The 26818-nt window shown below is 42.8% G+C and overlaps 1 protein-coding gene across 4 annotated transcripts in view; it reads left to right on the forward strand.

Moving 5' to 3' along the window:
• Positions 1-26818, forward strand: part of LOC111874848 (ets DNA-binding protein pokkuri) — a 229007-nt gene that overhangs the window by 123510 nt on the left and 78679 nt on the right. For 2 of the 4 annotated variants that reach the window (XM_023870692.2, XM_023870691.2), the window contains one exon: positions 18741-18799. The exons of the other annotated variants lie outside the window; for them this stretch is intronic. The gene's annotated coding sequence lies outside the window, so the exon portion shown is untranslated. The remainder of the gene's footprint in view (positions 1-18740; positions 18800-26818) is intronic. 4 annotated transcript variants of the gene reach the window in all.

Consider the following 26818-nt stretch of genomic DNA (forward strand, 5'->3'; position numbering starts at 1 on the left):
AAATTTAATGAAATTCCCAGAAGCGGTTCTTACATCCGAATAGATAGACGAGCAGCAGGTATGAAGAAGCTAACAGGCTGTTTTTGTTAGGTTTTCTTTATGAAGGCGCCTGAAGTAGGATTCCCGATTCTGAGATAAGCAAGCAGGTTGCGGTATTGAGAGAGGAACTCCGTACTTCAGAGGTCACATCGCAGGCTGTGACTGCGGTCAAGGTGCAGTGGAATCAAGAAATGCGTACCAAAGTTTCATCGTAGTTGATAACAAACTCCCAAAAGTCAGTCTTCGATAATAAGGAAAATGTAAACGGCTGGAAAAGAGGGCCGCGCCATAGTTCAAGCCGTTGGTCGCTGGCTTCCCACAGTCATATGGGATTTGTGGTGGACAAAATGGCTTCGGTTTCCTCTGCCAATTCTCATTCCACTGACTGCTCCACATTCATCGTCCGGTACAATAGGCCAGTTAGTGGCCGACGTACCGAGTGGACTCAGTCTCACCCCACCACAAGAAAATAAAGAAATAAAAAGAAGGCCGGGAACGTGTTGGAACAGACACGTGTACTGTGTAGAGGACAGAAGATTATTGCCTTGTTCTTTTGCTACAGTTCGTTAATTGCTATGGCCACGCTGTCCACTGTGCTTATCGTCTTAAACGACATTCGAGGTTGAGCCCTCGTAGCAGTGGCCTTTGTTCACGGTTTCTTGTACTGTTTGTTGTTAGTATGCTTCTTTTCTCTGTAATGAAACCATTAAGCACATGGTATCCTGCCGTCTGTATGTCGTGCCGTTTAAAATTCTGAATCAGTTAACCCATTTTTGACGAGATTTGGCATGAACGTTTTGCCGTTATTCCTTGCAGTCGATAATGAGCACATGGCGGACTCACGAATCTTATGAGGTGGGTGTAACATCAGCGACGCTTAACTTAAGACTGTTCTCAAATGATTACGTGGCAGTAGATCTTCGGAAAATATGTTTTGTTGATGTGACGTCTTTTGCGAAAGGTACGGTAATAAAATGGGCGCCAGTACAAAAATTATATTTTGTTTTAGGCTTGGTGGCGACAACCAATGAACTGCTGGAGCTATGCATTCGAAATTTTGTGCGAAAGTGTGTTATAACCATACGTAGACATTATGTATTAACTGTTGTTTCCAAGTACGTAATTAGAAATATGAAAACTGTGCGACACTTTCAGATTATATTTGACAAACTTGGTAGACATAACCTGCAGTTATGTACAACTTTTTATAATAATAATAATAATAATAATAATAATAATAATAATAATAATACATTTGTAGGACTAGAAATGTGCGCAGTGGGGAAGTAGATTTTTTCTGAGTTGTACTCCAAACGTCTTCCGCAGACCAATTGTAGGTCGAGGGCTTGCGACGCTCACATGGGCGTACGCGTCCAGGCAGGCCAACGCCACGGGAACCGGCAGGAGGGGAGGCAAGTCAGGCATTTGACCGACATGGGTTTTTTGAGAGAGAAAAAAATCGAAATTAAGAAAAGGAGGAAATATACCAAAAGTAGAAATATTCTTTAAGAAAATGCCCTTAGCCTTGAATTGTTCTCGGTCTGTCATTGAAAACAGTCATAAACGGTTGAAACGTCAGGAGTACTATCTTGTGGAATGTAACGCCGTGTAGCTCGTTTCAAGCCCACCGACGTTTCGGAGGACCTTATCTTCAAGGTCGAAGAGTAAATCAAGCAAGAAACAAGCAAGATGCAGGCGACAAGCAGAAACGTAAGTTTGTAAGCAAATTGTCTGTCTCACCCCCCCCCCCCGGAAGACTTGCATGTCCCTGTAGATTTTAACGGTTCTGACGATGGCGTATCTGTCTGTCTACGGCTCTACGGACCTTTATTGGACCTTGGTCGGTTTCTCAGTTTCTTAATCCTACACACAGTCGGCAGGACTGCTTGGACGGTGGAGCATCCCGTCGCAAGGCCGCTACCTAAACACAGGACAACACAAACACAGAATAAATGCACACATACATCCATGCCTCGAGTGGGATTCGAACCCACGATCCCAGTGTTCGAGCGAACGAAGACGGTTCATGCCTTAGACCTCGCGGCCACTGTGATCAGCGTCTTCCGGCATTCTAAAAACTAGAGAACATAGCGTTTCGGAGACTGGATTTGGTTCCGTCTTCAGGTGAGGGGGGAGACATCTACTCTGTTGGTCCCTTATAAAGAGCTAACCTCAGTCACTGAACGTTTCTAAGCGACCCAACCCAGTAGGTGTCTTCCCCTTCACCTGAGGATGGAAACATCCAGTTTCCGAAACGTTGTGTTCTCTAGTTTCTAGAATGCGAGACAATTGGGAAAGTGCTAACACGCAGTAATTCTGATTGGATTCTGAAAAGCAGATCTAGCGGCTTGCATGCCAACGGAATTGAAGTTCCAGAATCAGTTCTGAATTAGAACAAGCCATTGGGCCTAAACATGTTAAAGTTGAGACATTGTTCCGTAATTCCTTCGCCGTTCAGAATGTCAGCTGGGCGGGAAGAGAAATGCATCGATAAATGCGAGAGTTTCAGACTGGGTTACTATCGACAATTAACAACGAATTTGTTACATGCCAGTGTGCAGGCAGGGGTACAGGCAGATATGTGCAACGTCGGACCGAGGAGGATTCATTTATTATATTATGACATTGTGTAGCACGTAGGCACGATACTGACTGTAGAAAGGTAAAGTTACCCCCACCCCCCAACAGGCCTTGAAGGCCCACAGGGTTGTGAGACGTCGAGGCTCCCACATTTTCTAGGCAATCGGCTTACAGATGGCGGTGACGTCAGCCTTACGCTCTGACCGGCCGCCCTTAACCCCCTGGAAGATTCCTGGTACTCAGAGGCTGAGTCGACCCCAGGGTCATAGTGGTGTAAGCGCCACGTAATTTGCGTACCGTATGGTTTAATTCTCCGTAGTCTAAAATTCATGTAAATGGAAGGTGAAAGACGCTGTCTGCATTACAAAGACTAACCCGTCAGCCCTATGTAAGGAAGTTATCGCTGTTTAGTCTGATATTGGTGTGAAAACCAAAAATTCACTCTGTGAGCAAAATGCAGAGTTTTCAATACCGAAATTTGTGGTACATATAGTACCCATTGTCCTTTCAAGAATTACAGTAATTTATAGGTTCTTAATTAACTTCACAGAACACATTTAGGCGCTATATCTTTCGTTTGGTTGTGTTGATACCAAGTCGTTAGTTAATATAATTTCATGGTTCGTTTCCTTCCTTGAAGACCAAGGCATTTAATCAGCTAACAGTAAATTGTAAATATTTGTGATACGTCATGTTTCATCGTCATGTTCAAATCCACAACTTGTCCCTGTAGTGAGTCTGTTTAATCCAATCCGCATGTTCGCACATTATTTCGCTAAGCTCCATTTTAATATTGCATTCTCATCTACTCTGAGGTCTGTGTGTTTCGGGCTGTTCTCTTGGATTTTGACCATCGTCCAAGGGCCTTCCTATGAAAATCTGTACGTAATTCGTACCCATTTGGGTTCCTGGGTGTAAAGCAGTTTGCAGGATTTCAGCCATGTTCTGTGCTTCACTTATTTTTTAGTTAGGAAAAATTTTGCCGTGCCGTAGCTCAGGCGGTTAGTCGCTGGCTTCCCACCGTTTCGGCCCGGGTTCGATCCCAGGTCAAGTCATGTGGGATTTGTGGTGGACAAAGTGGCTCTGAGGCAGGTCATCACTGAGTAATACGGTTTCCCCTACCAGTTCTCATTCCACCGACTGCTCCTCACTGATCATCATCTGTCATCTGGTAGAATAGGCCAATTAGTGGCCGCAGTACCAAGTGGACTCAGTCTCACCCCACCCCAAGAAACTAAAAAAAAAAAAAAAACTAGGAAAATTTTTACCGACGAGAACCCAGATACCTTCAGAGTTATAGAACTTTTGACTGTATTTGATTGGTTCCACAACAGGACAAGTATAATCACCTTTTAAACAAGGGGGGGGGGGCGACATCAGCAATAATAATAGCAGACACCAGTTGGTCACATTTTAGTGGGCGGAGCTGTTGGTCAAAAAACTACACACCCAGATGAAATTATGGATTTTGAAACACGACATCGCTATCAGATCAGAACGCCCTCTAATACTGGATTTGAGGCTCCCACACCGTTGACTGTGTAGAGTACGGTCTTTCGGCTTGTAACACTGTGTACTTTGGAGAAAGCCAGATGTTTCGGAGAAACATATTGCATCCAACTTCAGGGTAGCATAGTAAGCCATGTAAGAAACCGACAAGAGACCTTATTCTGCTTGCAGCTTGCTTCTTACTTCGACCCTGAAGATGAAGGCAGTATGTTTCTCCGAAAGGTCGAACTTTCTCCGAACTGCACGATATTACAACCCAGGAAACTATACTCTTTATCCCCGCTCAGAGTTCTTCACAAAACAGGAAGTAAAAATGATATATCTTCAGAGGAAAAGTCTCGGGATTTTTACCTTAAGGTTAATACGCAATGCTTTAACGCTGTACGTTGAGCAATGTTTCGTGTTAGCGATAACTTACTAGCCTTGATGTTCTTACATTGGCGTAAAATCATATTCACTTCCTGCTTTGTGAAGACATTTCTCTGTCAAGAACTTCCAAGTGGTTTCTTATCCGACGGAGATGTCACACTATTCAAAGTCCACAATTTCTTCTGGGTGTGTAGCTTTTTGACCAACAGCTCCGCCCACTGAAACGTGACGAACGGGTGTCAGCTTTTGTAGTTTTTTCTTCCCCCCTCCCCCGTTCTGGTTTAAAAGGTAATTCTACTTGTCCCCTTATTGAGTCAAGTCGGTCCAGCTAAAGTACTTGAACACTGAAGGCATCCGGAGTCACGTTGTAGACGCAAATGTTTGCGCATCTTGAAACCTGTGACGTCCATTAATTCTGTGATTTCCAGTCGTTTGCTGCTTGAGTCCCATCGGTGAGAAATAGTCCCACTGTAGTATGAATAATGGTTCAGTTGTAGGATTTGAGGTTTTTCAAAGCGGCGACTTTGAAGAGTTCAGTCTTGTGGGATACAACGCCGTGTCATATCGCTCATCGGGGGGTGCCTGCCTCTCGCTGGTTACATGCTCGGCTTATTCTTCGACCCTGAAGATTGAGACGATATGTTACTCAGAAACATCAGTTGACTTTCAACGGACTACATGGCATTGTATCCCAGAAGGTAGAACTCTTCAGAAGTTCTCTTTTTTTTTCCCAAAACGCATGATTTTACACTTATATAAGTATATTTAGGGGCACGCGGTAGTTGGTTGAGGCACTATGCCACAAGCCGGAAGGTCGCAGGTTCGATTCCTGATGAAGTCATTTGTTTTTTAAATTTACTTAATCCTTCCAGCCCCACCATGGCTCTCGGGTCGACTCCCGGCCGCTGGGTAAGGCTGACAATCTCAACGTCATCTGTGAGCCGATCGTCTAGAAAATGTGGGAGCCTCAAAGTCTCACAACTCTATGGACCTCCCCGGCCTCTTACAAGGATAGCTTTACCTTTTACCTTTACAATTATATTTCACATTTATGTTCGTTTTTGTGTTATGTTGATTGATAATGGACATTCTTATTATTGATATCTCGGCGTTCACCCAGCCGACCTTCAAGTCCCGCTGGTTGAGAAACATTGCCCTAACCAGCACAGAAAATCGATGAATAATTTTGGTTAGCCTCCATGAGAGGTTGCTGATGAGGGAGGGGGAAGGTGGTGACATTTTGATCGAAGAAGACGTGGAAGTCTTGTAGAGACGAGAGAGTTGGCACAGCGTTAATGCTTCAGACACGCCGAATACCTACCATCGATCCTGACTGGGTACTTCTGCAGGAAGGGAGTATATTTTATTCTCCAATGGATGGTATATTTAAATAGGCCACAACTATTTAATCTTTCGAACCGTATCACATTCGACGATACATAACCCCATTTAATTTGACTGCATGGATCTGAGTCCTTGAGAAGACACCACTCTCTCGGCTATCGAATAATTACCCTAAACATGTTATGGAACCCGACGGTTCATTACCGTATTCACAAGAGCCCGCCACTGGCCGCCATCCTGAGCCGGATGAATGCATAACCCCATTTACATCATTGAGAGAATAGTTATCTTCCCGAGACCGTGTACAGTTTTAAGGATCTATTTCTTGAGGAAATGGGTATAGAAAATAACATGACATGCATGCCGCTTATCTGAAAGATTTTCACCCGGAAGGTCTGGAGACCGTGAAACTTAACTGAGGTATTTCATTGTTTTCCTCAGTCCCTATAGTCAAATAGCCTACTTGGAGAATAACTTAAAATAGTCTACAGCAGATTATTCTGTATTCATATTCGGCCTTCATAACCTCTTCAGATGGGAAAGACTCGTTAAATTAAGGACCAAGAGGCGAGTCCTCCCAGGATGAAAGGGTACGAGTGAAATCAGCCAGGAATTGATTTCAGTGACCCTTAGGAGGTCGATCGCAGTTCAGGTAATTCGAAATTTGTGGTGGACAAAGTGGCACTGGGGTGGGTTATATCTGAGTGCATCGGTTACCCCGTAAACTCCGTGGCTTTTGGTCCACAAGCGAACTATACCGACTGAGTGACCGCCGCTTGTCGGCGAAGTTAATGCCAACTCTAGCGGATAGAGGGTGTCATGTGGTCAGCGCAACGGATCCCCACGGCTGTTAATCTCGGTTTTCTAGACCGGAGCCGCTTCTTTTCTCTTCAAGTAGCTCCTCAATTATCCTCACGAGGCTGAGTGGACCCTGTTCCAGACCCACTACTTCTCAGAAATTCTGGTAGCGCCGGGAATCGAACCCGGACCTCTGGATCTGTAGCCAGGAACTCTGACCACTAGACCACAAAGGAGGTCCTTCGGTTAACCTTTTTTTTTTTCCTTGGCACCACAGCCCCAGTGGGCCTAGGCCTACCTCCATGAACTTCTCCGTTCACTTCGGTTTTTCTAGAGCTTACATATTCGGTAGGACTCCTTGGGCGGGTGATCAGCTCGTCGCAAGGCCTCTACCTGTACACAAACACAGAAAAACGCACGCACACACACACACACACACAAACTAAACATCCATGCCCTGAGTGGGATTCGAACCCACGATCCCGGTTTCCAAGCGAGCGAAGACAGTACATGTCTTAGACCGCTCGGCTATCATGACCGGCTCGGTTACCCTTACCAATTTTTATCCTGCCGACTGGCTCACACTCGTCCTCCGGGACTGGTACAGTGGGTCCACTAGTGGCTGCCGACATACCAAATGGACCCAGTCTCACCCTCACATCACGCGTTAAGAAAGAAATTTTGAGCAGAATGTCTTGAGAAGCTGACAGTCGCTCCAGTAGTCTAGCCTTTCATGGAATGCAGTAGGTCATTGTCATGTACAGAGGAGTACATTACTGGTTCTTGTTCTTGGCCACGTTGTGTATGTACAGATAGATACTTTATTGTAATTGTAAGGTATTCAGGTCTGTTGTACTTGTATGGTATTCCGGTGTTATAATCTGTGGTTGTAGAACATATTACAATGCATAACCATTGACTGTAACACCTGAATACCCTAACAAGAACAATATACTTGAATACTTGGCAATTATAATAGTGTACTTACCTTTACATATACAACAGCCAGAGGAAACCAGTCCACACCTTCCAGCCTGATTTCTTTAAGATACACGTTAATACGAGAGTGATTCGGTAAAAAGGTCACAAATGGAATTAAAACAGCCGTAATTGACGTAATATGTTTTCTGTTAGTATCACTAGGTAGCAGAACAGTCCAGCTTCATATCAGTCTAGGTAGCAGACGCATATGCATATGTTGAGAGGGTGGTTTCAGTAGTCAGAATGGCAACAGTGCTTGTGGAGTATCCTACTGAAAAGCAGAGTTCTGTTGTGCGGATTTTTTGGGTAAAAGTAATTGCAAAGGATATTCATAAATGTTTTGCGTTTACGGTGGGAATTGTTTGTCGCGTAAAGCGATTCAAAACTGGGTCGAAAAATTCTCTCAAAGACGAAGAGGTTGAAACGAAAGTGCAGAAGTGGCTGAGACAAATGAATTAGTGTTGGTGGAGGATATGTCGAGAAATAAACGTTTTTTTTTCAGGATCGAATAGCACGTGTTTTACGTTTTATATCCATTTGTGACCTATTTACTAACTCTCCCTCGCATTTCTGACCCGTATACCAGAATTTTCGCGTGATCATTTCACTTCGGGTTTACGGACCAAATTATTGTAGGTTCATGCAATTCGCATCTCTTACAAGTGTTAGGTTGCATTTTAAAAATTATTTTACCCAACAGTAGTGTTGCCGAGGGTAGCGCAGTTACCTTGTTGGTGTATTTTCCGGGCAGTAAAACTTTGTGAGTTAAAGAATCGAGAGAAGCTTGTGACGAAACAATTGTGTTCAATTTAAAGGTATTTTCCGGACAATAATCTGGATTGGCTGAGTAAAATATACGATATTTTCATTCAGGATGGGCTGAGCTGCTACTGAAAATCGAACCAAACAGCTCCTGATTATAAGTGCTGAGTGTGTGGGCACTGCCGGGGTCTTTCTGCCACTCACTGTCAGTTCGAGGCATCGTGACTTCATGAATTGGCACAGAGTCATTTAACAATATCAAAATCATATAGGGTACCACATACAGTTCTGGTGTACCGAAAGATGTTGCGGTGACAAACACTCTAGACTGTGGACATGAGTAATACACAGAGATGGTCCATTGTGCCGACAATCTGACTGTCCTCGGGCGGCCAGCCGGCCAGCAGACCGGATTTGATCGCAGATGGAGAGCAAAAGTGGTTTACGTCATTGTCACTGCTTTGAAGAGGAATTTGGCAGTAGAATACGCCTGCCTTTGCCCCGTGTTTTGATACAAAGGAAACAAATGTGAAACTTCATACAAATTAAAGGGATAGATCTTATTAAAGAAAAATGTAACGGACTTGTCTAGCACTAGCACTTAAGATTTTTACTGGGGAGGTGCTCGGTTCGAATCTCGTGCGGAGCATTGGCTGACCTGACTCGAGGTATTCGTCATCTTCTTTACTCCTTACAGGAAGATAACGTGGATAGGATCTCAGGCCACGATCGCTTCCTTCCAGATGCTTTCCTGCTCATCGTTCATCCATCGTTCTGCCTTTGGACCCTGTACAGGTTATGCCGAACAAAAACAAACTTCATGGTCTGTAGTCCGCAAGTGAACTATACCGACCGAGCGACCGCCGCTTGTCGGCGAAGTTAGTGCAAATTGTTGTTGATAGAGGGTGTCAGGCGATCAGCGCAACTGACTACACATACTTAAAGGGCCAGTTTTGTGGCTCAGCCCTCATACTCATACATACACATACGTACTTCATTAACAACATTCCTATATTTATATAAAATAGATATGTTAGAAAAGTAAAGGAAGTAATTGTACTGATTATTAAGAGTATGCGCTCAGATTTAAGTTAAGATCTATATTAAGAATCGCGGGGTTACCGCTATTACAGAATGAGATGTTTATAAGAATGTGCTACAGAAGGCCGGATGGGCATTGCCTAGGCATTTTTTGTATTTGCAGTATTTTTCTACGATAAAAAAAATCCCCACGGTCGATAATCTCGGTTTTCTAGAACGACAGGTTATGGCGAAGGCATCGTAAAATATCCCACAATGGAATTATTTAAAAAAATAATTTTTTGACATGTTTCTATACAGGTGAGGTTGCATATCCGTTAACCCCACATTCATCTCTATGGCGTGGTGCCTAATTAATTAAGCATTGCGACAGCTTTGACTTGTGAACTATTCACATCTCTTCAGGTTTCATTCCTTCATTCATCAATGTCTCTACAGCCCTTGTGGACCTAGGCCGCTTTTTTCAGTTTCCTAATCGTATACACAGTCGATAGGACTCCTTGGACGGGGGATCAGCCCGTCGCAAGGCCGCTGCCTATACAGAGGACAACACAAACACAGAATAAACACTCAGACATCCATACCTCTAGTGGGATTCGAACCCCCGCGACCCCATCGTTCGAGCGGGTGAAGACAGTTCATGGGTTAGACCGTGCGGGCGTTGTTTTCGGCTTCTTTTCAGGTTTGTTTCGAAGATAATGTAAAATTATACGGATTTATTTTGCTTTATTCATTGGCAGATGGAATAATTATTAGATTATGTAGGATTTGAGGTTCGCGCAGCCGTGGTTACGAAGAGCCAAGTCTTCTTGGATATAACTCCATGTACATGGAATTATACCCTAGGAGACAGAACTCATAATCATTAGATTAGTGCTGTTCGTCAGGTGGCAGAAGTTTCATTTATGACTGTATAGACTAGACTATAAGCCTAGATATTATATGATTATTAACGGTTGTCCAAATTGTCTTGTAGGTGTAACTCCCAATCGACTCTACATTGGATGTATGTGTATATGCATGTAAAGAAAAAGCTATCCTTGTAACAGGCCGTGGAGGTCCTTAGGTTTGTGAGACGTCGGGGCTCTCACATTTTGTAGACAACCGGCTCACAGATGGCGGTTAAGTTGTCAGTCTTACGCGCCGGCCGTCCGCCCACCCGCTCGCTCTTTACCCCCCCTACCCCCAGGAAGATTTCAGGTACTCATTTCTGATTAGATCCCAGGGCCATAGTGCCGCTGGAAGTATTAGGAAAATAAAAAAATATTTAAATGTAGTAGGATAGCACAGTCAGCGTAGTGATTAGGCTACGGGCTGGACAACCGGGGAATCGGGGTTCTATTCTAGACAAAATGTGTTTGTTTCCTCTAAGAGCGTCCAAGACGGACCTGGATACCCTGGGTCTGTTTCCCCAAAGGTAAAAGGGACCGGGTCATAAACCTAATCAGTCACCTTTACCTGGTGCTGAGGTTAAGGATGCGTGGAGCTGCGCTTCCTCTTCCTCGATGTGCTTTCAGGGTGTGGCGCGTAATTAATCACGAGGACAACTTTACCTTTTATATTTAAAATCGTTTTCTCGGGGATAAGGTTGGCAGAGGCGTGGATTTCTTTACACCCTGACTAGCGTAAGAATGTGTTGGACCATTTTTTGTTTGTCTAAAACATCTTTGATGGCACGTCTTTGTCAGAGACTGACGCGGTTCCTTACGTCATCATTAGAAAGGTACTAGATTCTGTTTTCAACATGCAGTGGATACTGCATACAGGATACAGGAGGTCGTGTTCAACACGCAGGAAGTTTGTTCGGCACGTTTGCCTACTCAAGGCATGACGTAGCTCCAGAGATGTTTCTGACAAAGTATATCTCCATTTGGGAGCCGGGGTAGCGCAGTCGGTATAGCGACTGGCCGCGGCCTGGACGACCGAGGAGTCGGGGATTCGATTGCCGGTAATAGGTAAAGTCCCTGTGCTTACCCAATAAAGCACTACGCCATGAAAGCGTATGGGGGAGCGGATGTTTCTTGACCTTGGCACTAGTTTGAGGTGAGTGGTCATCTTCACGCTCCAGCCGCTTTACCCCCGGGAAAGAACTCCGGTACCCATTGGATAGGAGCTTCGGTGGACCCCAGAGCCGGTCTGGACGGATTGGAGGAGTGAAAATTCTTGACCCTACCGGGACTCGAACGCGGTAGCGTAGTTGGTTGAGGCACAATGCTACAAGCCAGAAGGTCGTGGGTTCAAGTCTCGATGAGGCCATTGAATTTTTTCAGTTTACCTAATCTTTCCAGCCGCACTATGGCCCTGGGGTCGACTCAGCCTCTAACAGAAATGAGTACCAGGAATATTCTTGGAATATTCTGGGGGGTAAGGGGCAGTCGGCGCGTAGGGCTGACAGCCTTGCCGCCATCTATGAGCCGATTGTCTAGAAAATGTGGGAACCTCAACATCTCACAACCCTGTGGGTCTCCACGGCCTGTTACAGGGATACCTTTACTTTTACTTTTTACCTGGACTCGAACTCCGACCCCTCAGCCGTCCAGCCCGTAACCAGTCGTTATACCGACTACGCTACCCCGGCTCCTTCGAGTTCTGGTAGGGTTAAGAATTTTCTGTTCACCACGTCTTTCAGACCGGCTCTGGGATCCACCCAGCCTCCTATCCAATGGATACCGAGGGCGCTTTCCCCAGGGGTAAAGCTGCCGGAGCGTGAAGCTGACAACTCACCTCCAACTAGTGCCGAAGTAAAGAAAACGCGGATCTATACATCCACTCCCCCGTAGTTCTTAATTAGTTAAGCACAGGGACAACTTTACTTTTTATATCTCCAGTCAGCCATGTTTATCTTCATGTGTTGCAGGTGTGATTTTAAGTGTTTTGTTTTCATTATTTAGAAGTACAAGGGGGTTATTATAAGAGGCGATTGCACTCGGGTAATGCTTGCTACCATTCAGTCCAGAACCTTTTGTCTTCTTGTCTGTTGTCCAAAAACATAAAAATTAGAATATACAAAACTATAATTTTGCCTGTGGTTCTGTATGGGTGTGAAACTTGGTCTCTGACATTAAGGGAGGAACATAGACTGAGGGTGTTTGAGAACAGGGGGTTGAGCATATTTGGACCGAAGAGAGATGAAGTGACAGGAGGTTGGAGAAAACTGCATAATGAGGAGCTTCATAACTTGTAGTCTTCTCCAAGTATAATTAGAATGATCAAGTCAAGGAGGATGAAGTGGGCAGGTCATGTAGCACGAATGGGGGAGACGAGGAATGCGTATAGGATATTGGTGGAAAAGGCAGAAGGAAAGAGACCACAGGGAAGACCACGGCGTAGATGGGTGGACAATATTAGAATGGATCTTAGAGAGATAGGATGGGATGGGATGGATTGGATAGATCTGGCTCAGGATAGGGACCAGTGGCGGGCTCTTGTGAACACTGTGATGAACCATCGGGTTCCATAAAATGCCGGGAAATTCTTGAGTAGCTGCAAAATTGGCGGCTCCTCAAGAAGGGCTCAGCTCCATGAGTAAGTAAGTAAGTAAGTAAGTAAGTAAGGAATCAAAACGGTTAATCATTTCACTAAGATATTCAATTCTTGGAACAAGGAATGTAATGCATGGCTGTAGCATTAGGCATTGTTTTCTTGAGGCTTCTGCTATAAAGTTCTAAAGATGTTTAGATATTTGGTGTTATCGAGTCAGCGCTTATCAAAGCACGTCATATAAAGTTACCACCTTTCAAGACGGCACAGCAAAGCTACTTTACTTCGTTCAGAAGTCACAGTCCACTGCTTGACCATTGTATGTTTGTGTAGGAAAGCTGGTAGCGGCGAACAATGGGCCGAAATGCGGGGAGACTGATTCAGAACTGTGCTTTTCACGGCTGAACTCACACCTCTGTCCTTTTAATCATATCATTTCTACCCATCAAATGGAGAAAATCGTGGACTGATATATTTTATTATATGTAATTAAGATAATTGTATAATTTGTATAATTCATACGTTTCTTCTCCTCGGCGCTACAGCTCAGGGTGAGCTTTGGCCTCCTGAACAATCTGCCTCCTTTCTTCTCTACTTTTCACCTTTCCTCCCCAGCCTTCATTTCCGTGCAGTCCATCCAACCGAGGCCAATTGTCTGGTTTCTGAACAGTTTAGTTTTACGGTGTGAGGACCTGGAGGACCAGGGTATTCCTCTTCGTCTGGCTCCTACCCCTTGACATATCCGGCATGGGTGACTCTACCAGTAGCTCCTCTACCGCCAGCATAGCACTCAGGGTCTCAGGAGCACTCAAACCCCACCACCATGTTAAGGTGGAGACACTATCGGTGGGGTGGGTGTATAATTTATACAGAGGGGCACGCGGTAGCGTAATTGGTTGAGGCACTATGCTACAAGCCCGTTGATGACATTGGATTTTTTTTTCAGTTGACCTAATCCTTCCAGCCGCACTATGGCCCTGGGGTCGACTCAGCCTCTAACAGAAATGAGTACCAGGAATATTCTTGAAGTATTCTTGGGGGTAAAGGGCGGCCGGCGCGTAGGGCTGACAACCTTGCCGCCACCTTTGAGCCGATTGTCTAGAAAATGTGGAAACCTCAACATCTCACAACCCAGTGGGTCTCCACGGCCTGTTACAGGGGTACCTTTACTTTTACTTACTTTACTTTACATATAAACAGTAATTATTGAGACCAATTTAAAATAGATATATTATTAAGACAGTTTTCATAATAACTCTATAATTTATACAGTAAATATAAAAAGTAATTACTGAGACAAATTTAAAATATGAAATGTTTTTTAAACTTATTTTACTTACATAAAGAGCTGGGATAGCTCAATCTATATTTTAGAATATTTTTAGGATCTTTATTAGATCCTGGATATCACAGTCGGTATAATGGCTTGGCTACGGGCTTTACCGAGATATCGGGTTCAATTCTCAGCAGAGGCAACAGGTTTGTCTATTTACTGGGTTCATACCGGCTCTGTGACCCATCCAGTCTCTTGTACACTGGGCACCATGGACTGTTTCCCGGGTAAGGGTAGGGGGTGGGGGGACTAAAGCAACAGGGGCTTGAAGCCGACCACTTACCTCCATTTAGTGCCGAAATAAATGACCTGAATTTCATGATGAGAACTGTACTGCCGCATGCAAGGTACTCTCAAAGGACTTGGAAGTTTGGACAGACTTTAACCATAGAAATGTCATCTTTCCTTGGGGATCCTCGCCACCGTTTCAGGTTGCTCCTCGCCCTCCATCATAGATATGTAACTGTATAAATTCTCATAAGAACCTCAGGTACAGGGAAGTAATTCCTCCACATGTGTGTTGATGTAATTAAGATAAAGTTGAAACAGATGGCACGTGCTGCCAGATATAATAATTTTTATAAATGTTGAAGTTATCGACACTTGGCACTTGTAGGGCTAAAGACATACTTCCAGAAGAGCAGGAGAACGAAACTGAGGAAAGGGAATTCTGTTCTTTCTTTCATTTTTGTTGGTCTTTTATTCATGTCTACTTTTTGTTTTCCCCTCCTTCCTAAATCTTTCATTCCTTTTCTTTACTCTTTGGTTTCTTTCGCTTATTCGCTTTTCATATTTTTGCCACTCTTTTTGCTTCATCCTTCCAACCTCCGTCCCTCTCTCTCCTTCCTCCTCTGTTTATTGTCATGCTTCGTGTTTTTGCTATGCGTCGTGTACGTAGAATGTACGTCATTGCCCGCTTGTGCCATTCGGGGAAATTCTGGGAACAACCTGTCTGGGAAATTACACACCTAGCACTCCCCCCCCCCAAACACACACACAAAACGCTTCCTTTAACATCGCCACCAGCTGTGTGTGGTGGAAGGCACAGGTACAGTGTCTGATTAGGTGTGTTCTATTCATAGTAACGTAGAATTGCGTAACGCGAATGGTGTTTCGATAATTGATTGTAAACACGAAAATTGGGGATTTCACAAATAATACCCGCGCACTCTGTCATTTTATGGCTACCAGTAATGGTGAATATTATCCAAATAAAGATTCTTTATCGCCATTAATGATGCCATCTTGCTCACTTGCAAAATCAAGGCTTCGGTACATAAGATGGTACGCAGACAAATTTCAAGGCTCTTAAGGGAAAACGTGGGTTTCAATTTAAAGTACGATTCTAAGCTACTGAAACAGTTCAGTTATTGAATTTCTGGACATTATCCATCGTCCTGTTTTTTTTTTATTTAAAACACAACATTTCGAAAACTGTGGCCACTGTCTCCGGCCTCAGGTAACGGCCTGCGCAATTGGGCCCTATCGATTGGGTCCAGCTGAGTAGGTTTTTACCTGAGGCCGGAGACAAAGAGTCCAGTTTTCGAAACGTGTTTTAAATACAAAACCAGGACGATGGATAATGCCAAGAAAGTCGGTAATTGTATTAATATAACAAGCTTTTATTTTAAATCTTATTTACTGAAACAGGCCACTGTGTTGTCACATCTTACATCCATAATTATATGGCCTGCCGTGTTGCCGTCTCCTACAGCCATTATAAAATGAAACAATCTAAATATATTTTCGTCCATTTGCAGTTGCAGAAAATTTGAGAGCCAGTAGGATATCGCCATAATGGCTTTAAGTCTGTAGTGTTTGAAGAAATTTCCTTCATTTTTAATCAGACCTGTGAGATGCGGAGTGTTTAAACAGCGGAAATTGTCGTCAGCTCATTCGTTATGGTTGCCGGTCACGGTGTATTTTTGCAAGTCGAGTTCGACATAACTACCTGTACTGTTCGAGAAGCTGATTGTCACTCAGCTGGTCGAGAAATTTCCTCTTATGTGGAACCTACACATTTATTACTGTGGGCACAAGAGCCCCGTACCCTTCCCATCTTTGATATGATCACTCTTCTAAATATCTGCCGGAGAATATAAATTATGAAGCTTCTCATTATAAAGTCTCCTGATTCCTCCTGTTACTTCTATCTTCGGCCTAGGTATGCTCCTGAACATCCAGTCCTAGAACAGCGGGTTCCCGGGAGGGAGGAGTCAGTAAATTTCAGAGGAGAGATTGCTGTAAGTCATTAAAAATTTGTTTCACAATATAACTGGTACACGAGTTCTGGCTCCATGGAGTAGAGTCATGTTGAGACGCTGTTAGTTTTCCGGGGGGGGGGGACCAGAAAACTGGCTTACAAACTTGCATTTTAAGGCTCATTGCTGAACGATCGAGAGTATTCGGGATAGAAGAATGCATCTTATAAAAAGTTATTTTAATTTTTGGTATTAATATCTGGTGCAGTTCCTTTTCTAATTTTGAACAAAAAATGCAGAATGGGCAGATGTCCACCCCATCAGAGCCTGGCGGTGTCTGTGTTAGCTAAGGAATTCCCAGTCTTTCATGTAATCCAAAGTTTCGTCACCAAGTTCGCAGTATTTCTTCACTTGTCCTTATCCTGAGCCAGATTCAGTCTATATCCTCCTGTCCTATATCTTTAAATCCTACTTTAATATTGTGGCGTATTTGTTCCATGCAAGAACGGTTGAGCCCCAGCAACAGCCGTTTCTAAGTAATGCACGCAACAGTGGAACAACGGGGTTATGCAACCCGCTTCTAGGCAACGTCCCGCTAACACACACTTCCGCGCAGGTGCAATGACATCACATCCCGACAGTGCTCACCTATCACACGACTAATATTTTCTGCGTGGTCTGCGCTACGCAACAGTAGGGCTGTGTTTTCTACGTTGTCCATGCCTCGGCTATATAACACGAGTCCGCCTGCAGCTAAGAATAGTTCAGAAGAGTTCTTAGTTGAGTTCCGAGGTTCCAGGGTGAGTGAACAAGAAATGGCAAGAAGACTTCGTAGTGATTTGAAGTGACAGTTTTTGTGTTGAGATCCGTTGCTAGGATACGACTAGTGATAACAGAATCCTAGTAAGTGTGTAACGGTGAACTGTAAAGTTTGTAAATCAGCGATAGCGCTGTATTAATTGTAATTAAGAGAACTTGTAACCGAAGTGCCAATAAATACAATCATCCGATCTAGAATCTGGTAACTTAGCCCATAGGGTTGTGAGACGTTGAGGGTCCCACATTATCTAGACAATCGGCTCAAAGATGGCGGTAATGTTGTCAGCCTTACGCGCCGGCTGACCCCTGGTAACTCTGTGACATATTGTTTCTTTCCTTCCGGCCATTGGAATTTTCTTGACACGCTATAGATGCAGGACATGCAAACAGGCGAGTTTTAGGAATGGTTAAATATTGAAGAGGTAACAAAACATGTCACTTTTCTCGACCACCATTTCGCTATGAATAATAATATGAACTGACTTTAATTTCTACCGTTTGAAGCTCTGAATTCCAGACGCTGTTCGACACAACATTGGATGACAACTGTTGTTTCTTTCGGTATGACCCACATATTTTTTTAATAGGTTCTTAAATATTAATCAGATTTAGAAAAGACGTTACAGCTAAAAGTTGACCTCAGTAGTATAAATATTTCATGTTCTGTACGTCTTTGTTTAAATTATGAGCCAGTTTTGAGAACACGGGTATCCACATTGCGTGGATGGGCTAAGTTTTCGGTGCGCAGGTTGTAAGTCGTATCTATAGCGGCTTCAGGGCTCTTTAAAGTTCATCGGTTACTATATGTACCACCTGCTGTAACATACCAATACTTTGCATTCTGCTCACACAGTGTATTTGTATGTTGCATATGATTCTTACAATAAAGAGATTTTATCCCCGAAACAGCACTAACCGGTTGGTCTTTGTAGTGGAGACGTAATGTGTTTCCTCTGAGGTACGAACCAAATCTTTATATATTATTTGGAAGAAAGTCAAATTCGAGCCCTGTTTGAGGCCCTGTGCAATTTATTAATTAATTAAACACTACGCCATGAAGACGTATGGGTGAATGGAGGTATAGCTCCACCATTCTTGACCTCAGCACTGGATAGAGGTGAATGGTCAGCTTCACGCCCCAGCCGCTTAACACACTGGGAAAGATCAAGCGGTACTCATTGGTTAGGATACTGGGTGGATTCCAGAGCCGGTCTGGACATTGTGGATTAAAGAAACATCTTTTGCCCTGGCCGGGAATTGAACTCCGGTCGTCCAGCCCGTCGCTATACCGACGTAGCTATCTCGGAACTATAAATTCGTGGTTGTCGTGACTGTGTCGCACACCGTCTACTGTTGACGGAATAACACTGTCGTTAAGTAGCATTGGAAACGGATGTGTAGCCATTTGTATGTCAAAGCAGTATATGAACTCCGATTGGGATTTCTCTCTAGTTCCTGAAATGTAAAATTCTTTCGTTTTTCAGAGGGCAGAAGACACTTCCTTCGCTTCGGACTGTAGTCCACGTACTCAAGTAGCTGTAAGGTACGTTACGAAACACAATTGAATTTCCCCTACTCGTTACGTCATAGTCGCCCACAAGTTAAGTGCCATTTCCTGAACGGTTCATCATACACACGCAAAGCATAATTTGTGTACTATCATTGTTCAGCCGTTCAAATTTTTTTGTCGATGTGAGGGTTTTGTATATAAAATTTTAAGTAAAATGAGAAATGCTTTCGAAATTTGTACTGGATTTAACTGGTTTCAGGCTAAAGTTCTGTGGTAGGCTGTTGTGAACGTGGTAATGAGCCCATCGATTCCATAAAAGCAAGAAATTTCTACTCTATCTGAACGATTTTCAGCTGTTCAAGGGAAGACGGTGCGCCGTGGTACTTGATAGTAGGATACTTTCTGTATCATGTGCTAAACGCCGTAGATTGTTATGTAAAGCGTTGTTTAACTATTTAAATGGGAGAGACAGGCACGCAAAGTTTGTCACGCATCCCTGCTGTGAGTGCAGGAAGTTATGAGCGAGATAAATAAAGCCTACCGATTTCCCCGTTGCTTATAGATCTATAGTCCTACAGTCCCTACAGAGTTATTATTATTGTTATTGTTATTATTTTATGGTAGGGGGAAGATTTTTCTCATTTCCACGTCATCCAGACCGGCTTTGGGGCCCACCCAGTGGGCACACAATGGGTATCGGTGACTCATTCTCCAGGGGTAAAGGAGCCGGGGCGTGAAGCTGACCGTCGAGGTCAAATGCGTGGATTATACATCCACGCACGCCTTCATGTCGTAACAATTAATTAAGCATAGTGACTACTTTACCTTTTTTGCTATTATTATTGCTATTGCTGTTGCTATTATTATTACTGTTATTGTTATTATGTACGAGTATTTTATTTTTAGGAAGAACAGATTATCATTACTGTGGTTATGAAGACTTCTGACTTTTGAGATATAACGCCATGTAGTCCTTTGAAAGTCAACCGACGTTTCGAAGGAACATGTACTAGCCTATTATTCGACCCTGAGGATGGAAGCAACGTATTCGTTAAATTGTGCCGCCAGATGAGGCCGAAATATGTAGCGCGTTGTAACACTATAAGACCAATAAACCCCTTGTTGCACGGTAATGTGTGAGTGAGTTTTGATAGTTGTGTTGAGACAGGAACAATTTAAGAGTAATATATAGGCAACACGGCGTTATATCCCAGAAGATAGAAGTTTCGCACCATCGCCATGTTTGAAGCTGTTGACGTAGAAGCAAGATGACCAGATACATTTGTGATCTGTCTTCGTAGATCCAGTGGCTCGTTAGGTGTTGCCGTCAGGCAGGAAGTTAAAAATTATCTCACGGCCACTGTGTTGTTATATTGCAGGCTATAAAATAAGTAAGCTTAACAAAAATTGCATACTTTTTAAAATCTGTCAAAGTAAAAGGTAAAGTTGTCCCTGTACTTGATTAATTTAGCACTACGCCATAAAGACGTATGGGAGAGCGGATATATACAGGGTGTTTCACGACTTTAGGGCATAACTGCAAGAGGTGATTTACTAGGTCTTTGTGATCAAAAAAGTTCATATAAACATGTGTCCGATTTTGGACGGTTGCGGAATTATGATCGTTTTTTTTTTCATTCCCGTACACGCCCTCGTGTGAACCGCGTCTATCAGCTGGAGAGTCGCTATTTTTAGCCAGCTACAGACAGAGCGCTCTCGTTATCTCGACACTTGAGATGTACCTAAGGCGGGGAGGGTTGGTATGTCCGGCGCGGTTCACAACCGAGCGGCAGCCTGTGTTGCGGCCGGCGGTGGCATTTTCGAAAATCAGCTTTAAGCACCAATAAATTCAAATTAAAGGTAATTTCACGAAGTTAACTTTACATTCATACTTTAAATGTATCATGTATTATGCTGGTTTATTATTTTGTTCCGTTTATTGTCAGTAATCGTTACCTTCTATTCTGAGTTTAAAACGGTCATAACTCCGTAACCGTCCAAAATCGGACACATGTTTATATGAACTTTTTTGATCACAAAGAACTAGAGAATCATCACCTCCTGCAGTTATGCCCTAAAGTCGTGAAACATCCTGTATGTTAACATTTTCTTTACCTCCGCGCTAGATGAAGGTTTTTAAATGTTACCATACGTTATTTTAGGGCCCTAAATTAAATGGCCCTGGTGTCGCCCCCACCCTATAGGCTCTTGCGTTTGCGTATTCACATTAATAGTACGCAATCGTAAAAATTAAAATGTACAAAACCTGTACTTGGTGCCTGGAGTTAGGAGGACGCGAATATACAGAAGGCATATGAGAACAGGTTTCTGAGGAGAATGTTTGAACCGAAGGAAGGGGGCTGAAACAGTAGGATACTGGAGAAAATTCCAGGATGAGTAGCTTCAGAACTTGTACTCTTCGCCAGATGTAATTAGAATGATGAAGCCAAGGAGAATGAGATGGACAGGGCGAGAAATGCATATAGGATGTTGGTGGGAAAGTCAGAAAGAAAGAGACCACCAGGAAGACCAAGACGTACGTGGGTGGACAATATTTAAAGTGGATCTTAGAGAAGGATTCTTGTGGCTCAGGATAGGGGCCAGTGGAAGGCTTTTGTGAACACGGTACTGAACCTTCAGGTTCCATAAAATGTTTGGAAATTCTTGAGTAGCTGAGCGACTGGCTGCTTCTCAAGACTTCATGTACTTAGGCAATTATGAACTGTGACTTTGTTATGGCCTCCGATGGCATAACATTCATACATAATTTCTTGAAAACCGGTCAGCTGGTTTGGAGTTGAAACAGCGTGACGATCACATAAACCTACTTTGTTTCCCTAGAAGCAAGTACGCCGAAAAGGAAGCGATAAAGGACAGACTGCTCGCAGTGTGGGTTTCGACTGGTTCAACTGCTTGCAGTACCTATATGCCGCTGTTCAGTGCCGGGGAACCAAGTGGGTGTTTGTGCTAATGGCACGACGTGACGAGCCAGTGGTGGGGGGTGATGAGCAGGCAAAGTGGGAACCAGGAAATAGCGACGGCGCGTTTCTCATTGGTTAGTTCATTTCAGGAAGACCGTGATCCATGCACTGTTGCCAAATTGATACGTGTATATCTGTGACTGTTAACAGCAGCTTAAAGTCAAATTTATATTACGCAACAGTGTTTTTTTATCATATGAGTGGTATAAATAAATCACAAAAAGAGTCAAGGTGGCTCAAAGACGGGTTTGAGATTAAATACTGCCGCTCCTTTTTTTTTTTTCTGAAGAGAATGAAATGATGGGAAATCCGACAAAAAAAGATAATTTCGGAGATCTAGAGGTGGATGGGTGAATAACATAGAATTGCTGTTAAAGAAATAAGATAATGGAGGTGTAGATTGGGTTCATCTCGCACAGGATAGAGACCAGTGGCGGCGTTTTATGAATACGGCAATGAACTATCTTTTTTTATAAACTATTTTCTTGGTCATCTGACTGTTAGCGTCGTAAGGACTGTATCGCATTGAGTTCGTTAAAAGATGTTGAAGTGTAGGTTGGATTTATCTGGCTCAGGATAGCGATCAGGAGCGAGCTGTTGTGAACACAGTAATGAACTTTGGGTTCCATGAAAGGCGGGGAATTTATTGAATAGGTGAGCGACTGGTAGCTTCTCAAGAAGACTGTGCTTTGTATAGTTAGAGTAATTAAATGTTCATGATCAGAATATTTTTAGCCTACTTCCCTTATTTTGGGGGGGAAAAAATGGGTACTAACGTTTCTGAACATGTTTCCTCCATCTTCAGGATAGACGATTGACCTTGAAGGTGAACATCTTACTGCCTAGAGTAATTCATGGGTCTTTTGACTATGATGCAATGTACGCAATTAGTTTAATATCGTGGAAATTATCCATCGTCTAGATCATTGATTTCCAACCTGTGGGAGTGGAATTCCAGCCAGATTCTTCTCATAGTTCGTTTTTCTTTCCTTGGCACTACAGCCCCAGTGGGCCTAGGCCTACCTCCATGAACTTCTCCGTTTACTTCGGTTTTTCTAGATCTTAGACATTCGGTAGGACTCCTTGGACGGGTGATCAGCTCGTCGCAAGGCCTCTGTCTGTACACAAACACAGAAAAACACACACAAACTAAACATCCATGCCCTGAGTGGGATTCGAACCCACGATCCCGGCTTCCGAGCGAGCGAAGACAGTGCACGCCTTAGACCGCTCGGCTACCGTGACCGGCCATAGTTTGTTTTAGCAGTATTTAATCATCACTTGCGTAGACAGTTGTCAGCATTATTAATCCAGATAATAATATACTTAGAGAGTGTAGATTTCAACATCTGTCGGCATTATTCGTTTCCAATTTAAGAGCATCGTGTGGCATTTTCATCTTAAAATTTTCTAATATTTTACTCAACAGTTTTGGTATCGTTCTGTTTACCAGTTAATTCTTCATATTGTTGTAGGCAGTTGTGCAAAACGTTACTTTGAGTTCAATAATGAAAACGGAGCCGCTGGAGAATTTGGTGGGAACCAGAATGGAGGGTGGGGGTTGAGAGGATGTCAAAAGTTGGTGAACCACGAGTCAACATTTTGTGCTATTCGGAAACTGGTTATTCTTACGGCCTATTACAAAAGTGGGATTTAATCTGACGAGTCTGCTTGAAGGAATCACTGTCATTGCACAGGGTTCCTTCAGATTAGGTCCAAATTTTCCTTGAAGATGGAAGAAGAACGAACTTCTGAATCGCTCTGTCCGAAACCTAGACAATGGTTGGTGGTGGAACTGATTATTAACCCTCTAAAGAAATTATTTATTCTGAATGATATATTAAATCTCAGCCCGTACCTCACAGGAAACACATTACGTCTCCGCTACAATGACAAACCGGTTATTGCTGTTTAGCGAAACAGTTACTGTTTACTGTGAGAGCCGTACGGGACACACAGATACACTGTGTGGGCAGAATGCGGAGTTTTAGTATATTAAAGCAGCTGGTACATATAGTAACCACTGGGCTTTACAGGGTAAGTGAAGTGCTGTAGTTTCGTAGTGGATCAAATTCGCTACCCTGGCCATAGTCAAAATATCCATCATCAGGATAATTTCTTTTTAAGGACGTTATACTGGCAGAAGTACGTGTCCTTCGCCCGGTGTATGTTTACATAGTGTCGTTGTTAATAAATGCCTAATCGTCATGCACTTGGTTTAGTTAAAGAATGCGAAAGAGTTAAATAGTTATGTCTTTAGTGTGGGTCCTACACTTATAACCACGCATTTAAGTAAAACAACCATAAACCTAAACACTAGGCACTTTGCTATATAACACACAGCACAATGTTATTAATATATCCACACGCATGTTTTGTGAAAGTAGGGACGATATACTGTTTAATTATAACATAAGTTCTTGGAAGAACTAATCACGTAATTTCTTTTGATGTGAAACGGGCCGCATCGGAAACGACGCGTCTTATTGTTGCGTGTATTCTTTTCAGCGGTAACGTTTTTACCTAGCCGTTGCTCAGCACCGAAAGGGGGGATACTCATATAGAACAGAGAACGTGGTGTCATGTGAAGTAAATGTAAGCTACTGCACTGCGGATCTTAAAATGGAATTTTGAAATACAGGGTGATTATAAATTATCGTCGGGGTTTCCGTGGCCTATAATTTTCAAACCGGAAACAACAAAATATATCTACTTACGGAATATGAAAGCATAACTCAAAAAGCTTTATTTTTCAACGCAGTATTGATTCTTCATATAATATTTTCTTTTAGTTACCCTTTTATATTCCGTAAGAAGTTTTATTTTGTTTCTTTCCGGTTTGAAAATTATAGGCCACGGAAATCCCGACAAAAATTAGAATCACCTAGAAATGTTACTCAGTAGATGTATGTAATTAATTTCGTGTCATATAGAAAATAATGATTCCTGAATCTCAGGCACGGATAAACGTTTTTATCACAATATTTAAGCACAAAAATCGGAAGAAATTTAATTATACATGTGATTAATTATTTTTTACCACAGTATTTAAACGTAATACTGTCCACAACGTCCAGACCGGCTGTGGGACGCACCCAGCCTCCTGTCCAATGGGTGCCGGAGGTAAAGCGACTGGGGCGTGAAACTGACGACTTACCTCCATCTAATGCCGAGGGCAAGAATTGTGGAGCTATTGCTCCACTCCCCCATGTGTCTTCATGACAGTTCTTAATTAATTAAGCACAGGGACAACTTTACCTTTTTTTTTAAGATGTGACAGACATGACGTAATGATTATTAACTTTTTACGTCGCCGGAACCATATTGGATAGTAGATCTTAGCAGCCAGTCTGAGTTTGTCTCTCTGACTGCAATTTCTTTGGCTGCTTTTCTGTGTTACATGTAAATCACGAATTTTGCTTTAACGTTGTGTTTGGGCAATTAAAATTTGTCATTTTTGCCACCCTGCTATTGCTGCATTATAAGCTAAGATTGTTCCCCTTATGGTTGTTCGTGTTCTGCCATAGTTACGTAACTCATTGTTGGGCAATATTTTTCATTTCGCATACAGACCACTGGAATGTTAGCTAATTACCAGGAGCGTTATGAAAGGAATGTATCTGGGACACATTCAGGAAGTTACAGATCTTCAAAACTCTGCACGTAGATTACATAAGTTTAATTATATATCCAAATCGTGATCAGCATTTCTTTTTGGGGTAGGGCGGTCGTTTTAACAAACGATTTAACACGTCAGGAAATAAAGACCTGTAAAAGGCAAAGGTAAAGTTATCCCTGTAACAGGCCGTGGAGGCCCATAGGGCTGTGAGACGTCGAGGCTCCCACAATTTCTAGGCTGTCGGCCCACATATGGCGGTGAGGTTGTCAGCCTTACGCTCCGGCCACCCCTCCCCCCAATGAAGATTCCTTGTAGCCGTTTCTCTCAGAGGCTGAGTCGATCCCAGGGCCCTCGTGCGGCTGGAAGGATTAGGTCAGTTGAAAAAAAAGAACTGACGTCGGGAATCGAACACGCGACCTTCCGGATTGTAGCATAGTTTGCATTGTGTAACATTTCTGGAGTGTTGGCTCCCATAGAATGTGTTTGAATTTCTTCTACAGGTTTCGTTCGGAAAATGTTTCGCTCCAATTAAAATTTAGACAGGTACACTCGAGGTGTGCGTAGAAACGCTTGCAGATCTTCACGTAAGATGTTCGTTATTGTTCGATTTTAACTCAAGTCAGACTATCGCCAGATTGTATTAGAACTCACCAATACAGAATTTCATGAAAATCCATCCTGTGATTTCTGGAATTGTTAACGTGCGGGCAGAAGAAGAAAGTCACATGACGAAACAGATAGGCGTATTTGTGTAACTTTTCGTAGTGCACGGACAAAGAGAAAAGTACATTTTATTATATGAAGTCAAAAGTTCTTTGTGTTTGTCACTTCTTCACGATAGCTTCCTCTAATAACTTTGTCCTATATTATTATTATTATTATTATTCAACGTCTGCTCCTCATGTAAAAATTGCCCCTCCGCTAGATGTGCATCAGCTGCTAATGTTGTTTGCAGGGACGTTGACGTATTCGGAGCCAGGAGCATTCTCCTCAATCGATTGTTATAATATGGTGTAATTGTTACTTTTATTAATTGTTACTTTTATTACTTGCACGAACGTAAACTAGAATTAAACTGAATTATTATTATTATTTCTAAATATTTATACATTTCTCAATTGTCAATAGCAACGTAGACTTGTGATAATGACATTATTATTATTATTATTATTATTATTATTATCATTATTATTATTATTATTATTATTCTTTGACTTTATGTTGTTTGTCCAGTATGTAACTACTTTATCAGCACTGTGCCGTGTCTATAATTGGCCCTGCGGCTGTTGGCTCAGCACATGAATAATAAAGAATTGAATTGAATTGAATTATTATTAGACCACTGATGTTCGGAGACATTTTAATGAACTGGAAAGTTCTGTTTTCTGGGATACAAAGCCGTGTAGTCCGTTGAAAGTCAACCGAGGTTTCGGAGGAACATATCGCCTCCAT

The sequence above is a fragment of the Cryptotermes secundus genome, unplaced genomic scaffold (genome assembly GCF_002891405.2).
Source record: "Cryptotermes secundus unplaced genomic scaffold, Csec_1.0 scaffold160, whole genome shotgun sequence".
NCBI classification, from domain to species: Eukaryota; Metazoa; Arthropoda; class Insecta; order Blattodea; family Kalotermitidae; genus Cryptotermes; species Cryptotermes secundus.